Below are 12,756 nucleotides of genomic sequence, written 5' to 3'. Positions count from 1 at the left end.
AAGGAAAGGGACTTCCACAAGAGCGAAATAGAAGATGGGATAGAAAGCAATGAGATAGCTGGCTTTGATAAGATAAGCGGCTAGAACTTGTTTATCACAAGTTCAGACAATCATTAGATAAGGTGCCACATGGTGATTAGTCGAAGAATCATAAGGGTGACAGAAGTGGGGGACAGCAACAGGTAGTGCTGAAAGTCGAAGTATCATGCTGAAAGGAGGCTTTTCTCAGGAGTGATCTTGTCTTGACCATTAATGGTCTTGGCCAAATGATCGGCATGGTGCTGATAAAAGGTCCAAAGTTAGGAGGCATAGTCAGCATAGAGATGCTTCCAGTAGAGAAATGGAACCACTGTGCAATTGTCCAAGAGCCTGCTATGACCACTCCTGAAAAGGCACATACAATTCCAGTCACCAATATCCCAGAGGGATGGCTGTGAATTGGAACAGAACACAGAAAGGTACTAGGATGACCAGTGATACGGGGAGTCTGTTTTACAGGATATTAAGAGCTTTGCTAGTTCAGTCATGCAAAATGAGGAAAGAGGGGGATATGATTTCTGTCTATAAATACATCAAACCACAAAACTCTCTTGAGAGAGAACAGCTATTTAAGCTTAAGGACAATGTTGGCACAAGAACAAATGGGTATAAACTGGCTGAGAATAAATTAGTCTGGAAATAAAACGAAGGTTTCTAACCATTGGAAAGAGAAGTGAGATTCTGTAACATCCAAGGGAAAAGAAACGATTGAATTTTAAGATGCAGCCTGATCTTTTATGCAAGGGCTTCTGTGATGCTGCACGTAACAGGAAGAGAGTGGACTACATGACCAAGGAGTTTCTCCCAGTCTGTGCTCCCACCCTGCTCCCCTTCCCTCACCCTATACCATGCCCCTTCTCTTTCTTGGTACTCTTGAGTTCTACCTGCTCCTGCTCTGAAGGCACCATGGACCCCTTATCAGAATTCTGCATTGCAATAGGTTGTTTTTAATCCTCCCCATATCTCCCTTATTTTTTTCCTTGCCGAGCTTGCTGGGCTGTAATGTTTCCCTTTGTGTAATCCATCACAGACACAATGTCGCTTGGGCAAATTAAAATGCACCTCGGAATAATAAAAAAGGGCCTTTTTTTTTTTTTTTCCTTCCGAGCAGCAGTTCCTCAACACAAACCATTTGTCTCTGGGAAGAAATTCAAGAATGTTAACCCTGTGTGTGCTCCTGTGGGGTACACAGCACCTCCTGTGGGAACAACACTTAATGGAGACTTGTTCAGTGGAGCAAGCTGCTGTATGTTGTGGACCTTGCAGATAGCTGGAACTGTAACCCACTTCATTCCTCATGAACACGTTGATGATAGGTCCAGTGCAACAAATTAAAGGTCCTCTATGTCTGGGCAATGAGCTACAATCTAGGAAAACTACATAGCAAACCATATGGTTCTCCACAGAACTTAAACAAATGGTCTGAGTCGATCATTGTACTTTGGGACCTTTAGAAATAGTTACTAGAAACTATTTGAGTAATAGAAGAGTCACCAGGCTATCCCATACTGCTGTGCCATTCTGGAGGCTATAATTGGCCTGTGGGTCAGGCACTGGTCACTTGTGATTTAGAAATAAAGCTACAGTGAACCATTGCTGAATGAATTCCATCCTTGCTGAGACTGTGCATGTAAAAGGTTAAGTCAAGGACAAGATTTTATTTCTTCCTTCTTTCATTTGGGAGGAGGGTGTGAATTTCTCCTCAGTGGCATATAAATTCTACAAAGTTAAATACGCATTTTAAAAATGCATTTTATGTGACAAGAAAGGTCCAGAACTGGACTGAGAGGTAGGCAAGTACTAGATGATCTGAGTGCTTGGCCGTAGAGAGGATGGGGCATTGCACAGCCATCTAGGCTGGAATGACAGTGGGGATGGTGGACCAAGACTGACTACATTCCCTGTGGAGTAGCACTGGTGCTTGGATAGACGATGCTTCCATAAGGTCATTATTGAGAGATAAGACATCTTTATAGTCTATGGCATAAGATTTTGGCTTATGGCTTAGGCTTTTACACATCCTAGATTTTGCTCAGACACAGCTGGATGATTTTTCTTACTTCCGCAAACAACTGTTTCACCCCAGCCTTTGACTCCCAAACAAATGACATAAAATCCTGGGATATTGTTCCTTTTCAATTTATTATTTTTTCCAGTTCTTCCTACTGCGAGCCTTGCTGTTTCCAAGCTTTGTCCTTATCAATTCCAAGTTGCATCTCTGCTCAAAATTTTTGGTTCCTAAGAAATAGTGCTGTTTTCTTACAGTGTCATTGTCTTCCTTAATCGCCATCTTACAATGCAAATCTTCTCATAATTCAAAGGCCCACAAAATTTCTGGTAAACTTTCGATTTCCAGTAGATACAGAGAAGATTTTGATTCCTTAAATCGTCATTTCCAAATGAAACAGGGCTTCAGTGATCATACTGTCTTTCTGTGACTGTCTTTATCTGTCTATATTTTTTCACTCATTCCTCACAAGCATTTTTGAATTGAATTTCTCACACCCCAAATTAATTTACCTGAAAGAGATGTAGAGATCTTAAATGTGCTAGGTCCCAACAATTTCCCTGGACAGAGAAGACAATTTTTCAGTGCCTGCACTGAGTGAAAGTTTCCTAACCTTACCTCTTGTTAGACGCACAAAAGACAGTCCTGCAAAAGGGATGCATGAATGTCCTGGACGTGGGGAAAACTCTGACTGGTGTTCACCTGTTTTTATATGCAGCAGAGTAAATTCAGCACAAGACACACATCCGTAGGAAGCTGGGATTCGTTCATCCCACTACTCAGAAAGCTACTCCTAAGGGGTTCAGTAGATGGTTTCAGGATTCACCAGACATGCTCAGTTCTACCTGGTGTGTAAATTTGTATATTCCTTTCTATTGCCTTCTTCCAGGCTGGATTTGCATTTTCTGTTGCATTTTGTCACATGACACATCAGGTTCATGCCTGACTCCAAAGACCTTTTCCACACGTCGCCCGTTTTGTTTGTGTCTTGAGCATAGGGTATCTTTAGCAAAGCAATTCTGTTTAAGTTTCTATGTCCATGGCCACCCCTCACAGCAGGAGGGAAAGTAGACTGTGGTCCTCAGAGACAAAAGAAGACAAGCCCAAGCTGGTATTGTAGAGCCTTCTTGCTCGATGGGGCCTAAGAGAGTTGTTGTCTGCAGTGAGATGAGGAGGATGCATGCCTACTTCATGGACAGTCTAGTGGTTAAGTATGTGGGTTGCTAGAGGTTTTAGATCCTCTTGCAAAAGAGCATTTGCAAAACAAAGATATTGTAAACAACACTGAGTAGGGAGTTGTGAAAGCCTATATTTGAATGCTTGCTGTGTTTGACCTTGGAAGCTCACTTCCAGTGTCTCAGTTTCCCCATATGCAAGCTAACAACAGTAACAGCTATCTGTGTCTCTTACCATTAGTGGAGGAAGATGAGATGTGGCTGTCGGGGGAAGAATCACCAAGTGTTGTTACTGTTCTGTTAAAGGGAACTGGAGTTTAGCAGGAATGACTTTCACTGGAGCTTGGCAGGAAGGACTTTCCAGCACCACCTAATATTGAGAGGAATGATCTGTCAGGCCAATAGTGCTTGAAAGTCCTTGCTGGCTACATGCATGTATATTCACTGAGCATCATGTTTTCTGTTTGATTCAGTGTGGGAACAGGGTCAACTTTGGGCATAGAAGCAGACGATAGGGAGCTGGTAAAAGCACAACCGGGCATGACACCCAATCGCATTCTTAATTCTATGCTGGCCGTTAATCCTTTCCTCACTGCCAAGCCTTGGACTACAACAAAGGCAGGAGAGCAGCTGCACTGAGCAGAACACTCATTTGCTGAACCTGCTCCTCACAAAGCCTGATAGAGGTGATTGCTTTTGCAGCCCTGCCTTCACCAGCTACCACCATCGCCCTGGTGACCTCCTCCTGTGAAGAAGAGGTAAGCCCCAGGAACAGATTTTTATTCTCATCTGCAGGCTGGCAAAGCTTTCTGTGGAGTCTGAATCTGGGGGAACACTGTGAACGTTATTGGACGCAGTGGTCCTCACTTTCTGGACTGCTCTTTCCTTTCTGTGTTAAGGCAGTGACCCACAGTATCCTTTGGTAACTACTAGGTCAGAGTGGGAAGAAGTCCATGATCTTCTAGAGCTCTCCAGTCCACATCCTCTTACAGCTCTTCTGCACTGGCATGCAGCACTGACCTGGTCCTGTCTATTGAATTCAATGCACTGTGGAGAAGCTGAAGGTCTTAGCTAACTGGAGAGAAATGACTACCCCTCTGTCCTCTGCCCTTTTCTGCAGGAACCCAGGGAAGATGAATTCATCTGTTGACTCACAGCAGAAGTAACTTGATAGCTGTGCACTTCTCTGGAAAGCAACCACACTGCCCTGTGCCCATGTCTTGTTACGTGCTGGCTTCATTGCTCTGACAGCATGAAAGATGTTTGGTTTTGTTCCTAATGCTCGTATCATATATCATCCCCTTGTAAAGCCAGAACCCACTGCTCACTCGCCCTCCCTGTATGCTGGGTTTTCTGCTCCCCCTCCACTCCTGCCCTGGTAGGGAAACAGTTTGTATGCCAGAAACAAACTGTCTTTCCACTGGGCACTAGGAAAGGCATAGCATCCTTTCTGGTCCCTGAAGTGACTGTGGTGACCAATGCTGATGGTTTGACTGGGTTTCAGCTCTTGGCCTTTGGAGGAGCATCTCTAGCAATGGAGTGGAGAGCTGATAGTAAGCTTGTTTGATAGCTGATCTTTATCCCATAGAATCACAGAATGTTCCGGGTTGGAAGGGATCTCTGTGGGTCACCTAGTCCAACCCTCCTGCTGAAGCAGGGTCACCTACAGCAGGCTGCACAGGACCTTGTCCAGGAGGGTCTTGAATATCTCCAGAGAAGGAGACTCCACAACCTCCCTGGGCAGCCTGTTCCAGGGCTCGTCATCCTCAGAGGGAAGAAGTTCTTCCTCATGTTCAGACGGAACTTCCTGTGCTTTAGTTTGTGCCCATTGCCCCTTGTCCTGTCACTGGGCTCCACTGAAAAGAGTTTGGCCCCATCCTCCTGACACCCATCCTTCAGCTATTTATGAGCATTTATTAGGTCCCCTCACAGCCTTCTCTTCTTCAGGCTAAACAAGCCCAGCCCCCTCAGCCTCCCCTCGTAGGAGAGATGCTCCAGTCCCCTCACCATCCTCGTAGCCCTCCGCTGGACTCTCTCCAATAGCTCTTCATCTTTCTTGAACTGGGGAGCCCAGAACTGGACACAGTACTCCAGATGAGGCCTCACTAGGGCAGTGTAGAGGGGAAGGAGAACCTCCCTCGACCTACTGGCCACACTTCCTAATGCACCCCAGGATGCTATTGGCCTTCTTGGCAGCCAGGACACACTGCTGGCTCATGGTCAACCTGTCGTCCACTAGGACACCCAGGTCCCTCTCCACAGATCTGCTCTCCAGCAGGTCCGCCCCAAGCCTGTAGTGGTGCATGGGGTTTTTCCTCCCCAGGTGCCGGACCCTGCATTTGCCCTTGTTGAACCTCATCAGGTTCCTCTCTGCCCAACTTTCCAGCCTGTCCAGGTCATGCTGAATGGCAGCACAGCCTTCTGGTGTATCTACCACTTCTCTCAGTTTGGTGTCATCAGCAAACTTGCCGAGGGTGCATTCTAACTCTTCATCCAGATCACTGATGAAGTTAAACAAGACTGGGCCCAGTACTGACCCCTGGAGGACACCACTAGTTACCAGCCTCCAACTAGACTCAGCATCGCTGATGACAACCCTCTGAGTTCTGCCATTCAGCCAGTTCTCAATCCACCTCACCGACCACTCATCCAGCCCACACTTTCTGAGCTTCCCTAGGAGGATGTTATGGGAGACAGTGTCGAAAGCCTTGCTGAAGTCTAGGTAGACAACATCCACGGCTCTCCCTTCATCTACCCAGCCAGTCATGTCATTGTAGAAAGCTATCAGATTGGTCAGGCATGATTTCCCCTTGGTGAATCCATGCTGGCTACTCCTGATAACCTCCTTTTCCTCCACTTGCTTGTTGATGACCTCCAGGATAAGCTGCTCCATCACCTTTCCCGGGATGGAGGTGAGGCTGACCGGCCTGTAGTTCCCTGGGTCCTCCTTCTTGCCCTTTTTGAAGACTGGAGTGACATTGGCCTTTCTCCAGTCCTCGGGCACCTCTCCTGTCCTCCAGGACCTCTCAAAGATAGTGGAGAGTGGCTTCAGCAATGACATCTGCCAGCTCCCTCAGCACTCGTGGGTGCATTCCATCGGGGCCCATGGATTTGTGGGCGTCCAGATCGCTTAAGCAATCCCTCACACAGTCCTGCTCGACCAAGGAAAAGTCATCCTCTCTGTAGGCTTCTTCTCTTACCTCCGGGGCCTGGGATTCCTGAGGGCGTGCCTTGGCACTGAAGACTGAAGCAAAGAAGGCATTCAGTACCTCTGCCTTCTCTGCATCCTCCGTCACCAGGACACCCGCCTCATTCAGCAGCGGCCCCACATTGTCCCTAGCCTTCCGTTTGCTGCTGATGTAGTTGAAGAAGCCCTTCTTGTTGTTTTTGACATCCCTTGCCAGCTTCAATTCCAGGTGGGCTTTGGTCTTTCTTGTTGCATCCCTGCATGCTCTGACCACATTCCTGTACTCTTCCCAAGTGGCCTGCCCCTCTTTCCACGTTCCATGGACCCTTCTCTTCTACCTGATCTCTGCTAGAAGCTCCTTGTTCAACCATGCAGGTCTCCTGCCTCCTTTGCTCAAGATAGTAGCTGGTCTTGAATCTGGGGAATAGAGATAGTAGCTGGTCTTGAATCTGGGGAACTCTTACACAGCTGGTGCTTGTGGAAGGACATAAGCATTCAAATGCTGGAGATGGAGAAAGGGATGCAGTGTGCAAAATCCCTACCTTTCAGCTCAGTGTAAGAACCCAAAGCTGCTTGGGCTATAGCATGCCTGTGTCAGAGCTGTGGAATACGGGGGGCTAGAACATAACTGAAAGAGCATCCTGCCCTCTTCTGTCTTGCATCCATGTCCCAAAATAATCCACAAGCAGCCCTCTGCAGATCAGTGGTCCATCAGTTTCTGTGGACAAGCTGGAATAACTCAGAGGCAAGCAGAAATAGCTGTTGGGACTTGGAGATGACAGGATGAAGAAAGGAGACTTAGCGTTCACCCCTTCCTTTCCACTCTGGTAATGATTTTAGATAACAACAACCTGAAGCTTGCAAAAATGTAATTTGGAGCTGGAGGTATGCAGTACATTGCTACCATTTGTGGTATAAACATGAACTGTGCCAAAGATTTGTTTCTCCTTCCTTCCCTGTCTCATTCTTGGTTAAGCAGTAATGGTGAGTCTCATCTCTAGAAGCCTACAAGCATTGTACTGTTTTTCTAGAAATATTGTGTACACCCCATATGGGAGTCCTCAGCACGGTCAGGCTGCTTGCAGAAGGACCAGCTCTGTGAGACTTTTAATGACATGAGCTCCTTTTTTGGGAGGACTGGTTCTGGTATCCTCTTAGTGGTTCAGCACTGTGTGTATTACAAATCTGCAGCTGGGCTGATGGCATCACCTCTGATTTCAAGCTCCTCATGGACCAGGTTGGCCTTACACTATCAGGTGTTTTCTAGGAGAGCAAAAGTTACACTTCTCTGACTGGCATATCTGGACAGTACTTTTCACACACACTCTTTGTATTGCTTGCCAGTTGGAAGTGCAGTGCTGAGAATTGTGGCATCAAATCCGTTCCCTAACACAGCACTAGCTTTGCTCTTGCTAGGCTCAGAAGGGTTTTGATAGGTATTGGACTCCTGGCAGAAGCCTGTTTTGGTATGAAATCTTCCAGTAAGCAGAATGATCTCACTCTGTGGGCAGGCCGTCATTCTTTTCCTATGCATCTGCCAGAGCTGCCAGCGTTAGACTCTTACCATGCTTATTTATAGAGCAATATAAATGTTCTGAGCACTTTACAGACACTTAAAAGAGAAGATTCCCACTCTGCTAGGAGCTGACAGTAACTCTTCTGTACAGGAGTCATGGGACAAGAACTCAAGTTCTGAGGAGGGCAGACAGGATGGTAGAAGTCTTTGCAACAGGAGGCTGTGAGAAGAGGGAAACTATTGGTGACAATTTGGTGCAGGAAGCAGGTGTGGGTGATGTGGCCAAGGTGATGATGGGAGAAGCTAAGAGAAGGTGACAAGGTAGGAGGCTTAGGAGTTGACTAGGAAGAGAAGGGGGAAGTATAGGCAGTAAAACTGCTATTGATGGATGGATGAAAAGCAACCTAACTAGCAGTGCTCCATTGCTTTTCTGCTCCTAGCACTAAGGAAATTGAGAACACCCGCACCCTCCGCACTCTCCTTCTCTTACAGCAGTAAGCTGCTGAGAAAGAGAGGGAATGATGTTAACTACTATCATTAGCAGTACTTACAGTTCATCTGTCAGGAAGGGACAAGGGCTGCATTTGCTAGAGAAGTTCCCTTGTAGTTGTTACTACTCACTGCAGCCAAGGCCTTTCCTTCACAGCTTAGAGATCACCAGTGCCTGAAAATCATTCCTGTGCAGCCACTGGTAGCCCAGCGCGGGGCTTCGTGCTGTCACCTTGCCGGGCACTGGCCACCATCGGCCTCGCAGAGCTGGCACAAGTATTGTGGTGGTTTTTCCTAGGTGACTGTCAGGACCTGTGTGTACTCTGTCTCTCTCCTCCTTCACGACGTGCTAAGCAAGTCCTTGCGTTGTTTCTCTCTGCAACTCTAGTTTCTAGTGTCAGCTTGTGGGTCCCTAGACTGGATGTAGACCCATGTTTTAGGTACATATAAGCTTAACAGCAGCACAGTTGCTTTTTTTTTAACCTCTGTTTTATGGATCCGTGTTCCCCCGTGAAGGGAGTTACAGACTGCAAGTCAGCTATGTCTCCTGTCCAAGTCAGTGCATGTCGTCTGTGCTGACCTTCCTCCACAAGTGTGCTGGAGTTTGTGGAAGAGGGATGAAAGGTTTTGCTTTTTTCTGTGTCTGTGGTAATGGGCAACGACTGCTAGACAGAAAGACACCCTTGTCCTCCCCCCTCGACTACCCCTCTGACTTTGTGCCCTGCTTGGGGCTAAGCACTTCTGCTGCCTTTTATTAATCTCTCCTGGTACAGCAGTATCAGCGGCCCATCAGCGTTCAACATGCCCTCAGTCACTACCGCTAAGTCGATTAGGGCAGTGCGGAGTGACTTACAAGGGAAGCTCTTCTCCACAGGCAGTATTTGCATACAGTGATTGATGCTGATACGTCCTCTAAACACATCCACATTTTGCATTTTAAACAAAGCAATTGCTGTAGAACTGCTGCCTGTCACTCAGCGGGATTCCCAGTGCCAGCATTGGACGTACCTTCCCTTTCTTAAAATGGCCTCTCCTTTCCCAGAGAGGACTCTGAAGTGGGATGATGAGAAGATCTCTGACTCCACCTCATGTTTGGAGGGGAGGAGACAAAAGCCTGCTGTGTGTCTGGGCTTGTGAACTCGCTTGTGGACAGTTCTGGGCTGTGTGGGTGGTGTCACCCCGTCAATGGGCTTTCCACCAAGAAGGTCAAGCTTGAATGGGACACACAGGTTGAAGCCTCCTGTGTTTCCTTCAGTCTTTCCTGGTTAGGTTTCAGGCTCTGGGTAGGCTTCCCCCCACATTCACCAGCGTCTCTCTGTACTGGGAGTACAGGAACCGGCTGGCACCCATGCAGCGCTGAATGTATGTGTGTATTATCCAGCCGTATTAGGTATATGTACAATATAAGTTATATGTGTATATTTTATGTATCTATTATATGTATATATGATGTGTGTATACACACACACATATATATGTATATAAAAAAACCCCACCTTGCAAATTGTCCAAAGAAGCAAAAGATGCCACGCTCTCTTCCAGTTACTAATGGGGACTTTATTTGCAGGATGTGTCCAAGTGAAGTTCTAAGTTGGAGGTGGTGTCCTGAGCCATGTCTTCCTCTGAAGAGGAGAGTGTGCACGGGAGGAATTGGGTGAGTTTACCTTCTGTTTGAAGGAAGGGCAAAGGGATCAAAATTAAATCTGTGGTGATTCTGCCAGCATGGTAGCTTGTTTTTCAAAGGCAGCGTTTGTTTTATCTTCTTTATTATATCATAAGTGTTTCCTTTCTTTCAAAACAAAAGGAAATTTGCCCAGAAAGTAACTCTCTTTGAACAGCAGCAGGGACTTCTCTGCAATTTAGGCTGCAGGGTTCCTTGGAGCAGACACTGAGTCCTCCTCTTTGTCCATGGAGGGCGGGGATCACTGAGGAGGCCAAATAAGTAAAAATTGTTTACGTAAAACTGTCCGTAGGTCCCAGAAAGAATGTCTCCTAGAGGCTGCCAGTGCTCTTTGCCTTCCAGGTGCTCATGGCTTGCTGCACTGTGAGGGCTTAACATTTTCAACAAAATTCAGATGCCTGTTGGTACAGTGCTTCAGTGAGACCTGGGAAAGTTTTGCTTAGGCTTAGTAAGAAATACCTGTTTTTACCCATTCCTGTTGTTACTTTCTCACCTTTGTCCTTATCTCAGAGGACTTGCAATGTACTGCTGGTTGCCCATGTTGTGCCTGAAAATGTCATGGTTTTGCAAAGCTAGGCACTTCATTATTGGGCTCATGTTGTCTGGCTCCATGGATGTAGGAGCTCCATGGAGAAGATGGCCCTTTCATCTCCTGCCACACCATATTAATTTAGTAAATGTGACAAGCTCAGCTTTGCAAAAATAACATATGGCCCATGTCTTGTTCTATTTAATATTGTATTCAGATGGTCCACGTGCTCAGCGACGTGGGCTGGGGGAAACGGCTCTGCAGACTTCTTTGTCACTTAACTGGCAGCTGACTTCCAGAAGTAATTATAGCTGTTCAGTGCCATGGTACACCAAACCTCTTGGGGATTAGTGAGGCATCAGGTGCATGGTGACCCAGAGGCAAGAACAGAGATGCTCCAGTTCCCAGGCCATAAAGGCTAGAATCTTTGTAAATCCTAATACCCACTTGCACTTGGGACTCAAGTGAAAGGGCAGCATTGCAGTGACCTTGCAGAGGGTGTTCTAATCTTCCAGAAATCCAAACAGGGAAATCTAGACCTTAGGAGTTTGAAAGTGAATTTCGTTGCCGTCATGTGGATGCACGGAAGCTAAAGTCTGCTCAGAAAAAGTCTGGGACCCTAGCTTCTTAGTTAGAAAGGAAAACAAAGTCATGATAGTCATGAAACTTGTTAAGTGAGATTTCTTAACAGGAAGTGAAGTGAAATTATAATAACAATTTAACTACAGTAATGTCCAAGTAAACACTGAAGTTATTTTGATCAAAGTGATATGAGTAATTAGTATGAATTATGGTCTAATATGTTCATTAATGTCACTATTTAGTGAGATTTAGTGCTTACAGAATTAGGTGCTACAAACATTAAGTACTTAGAAATTGAATATGCAAAACAGATAAAATAGCACAGGATCAGCATGACTTTTTGGTCCCTTCTTCAGGGTGGTGTTTCCAGACACCTGACTGCATGAACAGGTATTAAGTAAAATCCTATCTGCTCTGCATGAACAATAAAAACTGTTAAAACTTCTAACTTGTTAAGTTTCTACTTAAGTAAACGTGATTTTCTGTAGTAATTACAGTACCAGAAGCAAACCAATCAAAAGTAATGAGTGTTAATTGGGCTCTATGTAATATTAAACTAATCTAAATCAATAATTACTAGGCAAGAAAGGGTAGGTTTGCAAATACTCATGGCACAATGATCTAAACTGAAGAAGTGGAACTGTAATAGTGTCTGTCTGTGCACCTTTAGGACATGTCAGCTACAGGCTGGGTGTCTCTGCGCCGCCAGCATAGGTTTTTGCAGGACACATACCAGACCTTCTGGGTTTTCTGCTTGACATCCCTCTGCCTTAACCTCTGGTGTTTCCCCACAGGTAGGAACCTCACATATTGCCTGGCTGTCCCACAAGAAACCCATGCTGGTGTGTGTCTTCTGCTTCAAGCTCCCCTGCTCCCAGCTCCCTGAATGGAGCTTACTCTGTATTTTCACCTGTTCTGCTCCTGGCTTGTCACACCCTGGCTGTGTCCTCAATAGCCTGGCCACACCTTGGCCAGCATCTTTCACCACAGGTCACTGCTTCCTCCCCGCTACTTGTTCAGAAAAAGCAGTTGTGCTGCAATATAAAAGACAATCCCGAATCAGTGGGGAAAGGGAGGTGGATGGGAATGCTTGTTTCCAGAGAAAGAGTTTCCAGGCGCAGAACCAAGGCACCTGCGGGATCATTCTTTTCTGTGTATCTTACCAAGGAAACTGAAGAGATCATCGGGCCTTTCGTTCCATCCTAAGGCTCCGTCTGGATCAGGCATTGTGTAAGGGTTCCTGTAGGAAACTGTTTGCTAAAATGTTCTTAGAGGCTGTCGCACAGTCTTCACATGGTAAAGCCCAGTTAGCAGTAGTTTTAGGTAATTAACCTCCTAGACTACAGAGCTCTTGGTTGTTAAGACTGGGACAAGTGAGGGACCAAGGCTGGATCACTAGGACATGAGGTGTGATTTCTGTTGTTGTTGCTTTGCTCTGTAGTACCCACAACAAGAAGGCAGTTGTCACATGAATAAATACAAATATTTTGCTTATGCAGTTTTTCCCATGACAGAATTCAGTGGAAGCGGGGAGGATGAGAAATGATTTT

General features: G+C 46.1%; 1 long non-coding RNA gene across 8 annotated transcripts in view; it reads left to right on the top strand.

Moving 5' to 3' along the window:
* LOC142361878 (uncharacterized) overlaps window positions 1–12,756 on the top strand; it is a 128,520-nt gene that overhangs the window by 106,077 nt on the left and 9,687 nt on the right. For all 8 annotated transcript variants that reach the window (XR_012764494.1, XR_012764492.1, XR_012764490.1 and 5 more), the window contains one exon: window positions 9,982–10,068. This is a non-coding gene — a long non-coding RNA (uncharacterized LOC142361878). The remainder of the gene's footprint in view (window positions 1–9,981; window positions 10,069–12,756) is intronic.

This window comes from Opisthocomus hoazin, chromosome 7 (genome assembly GCF_030867145.1).
Source record: "Opisthocomus hoazin isolate bOpiHoa1 chromosome 7, bOpiHoa1.hap1, whole genome shotgun sequence".
NCBI lineage: Eukaryota > Metazoa > Chordata > Aves > Opisthocomiformes > Opisthocomidae > Opisthocomus > Opisthocomus hoazin.
Note: the sequence above shows the minus strand (reverse complement) of the source record. Positions and strands in the feature narration are given on the sequence as shown.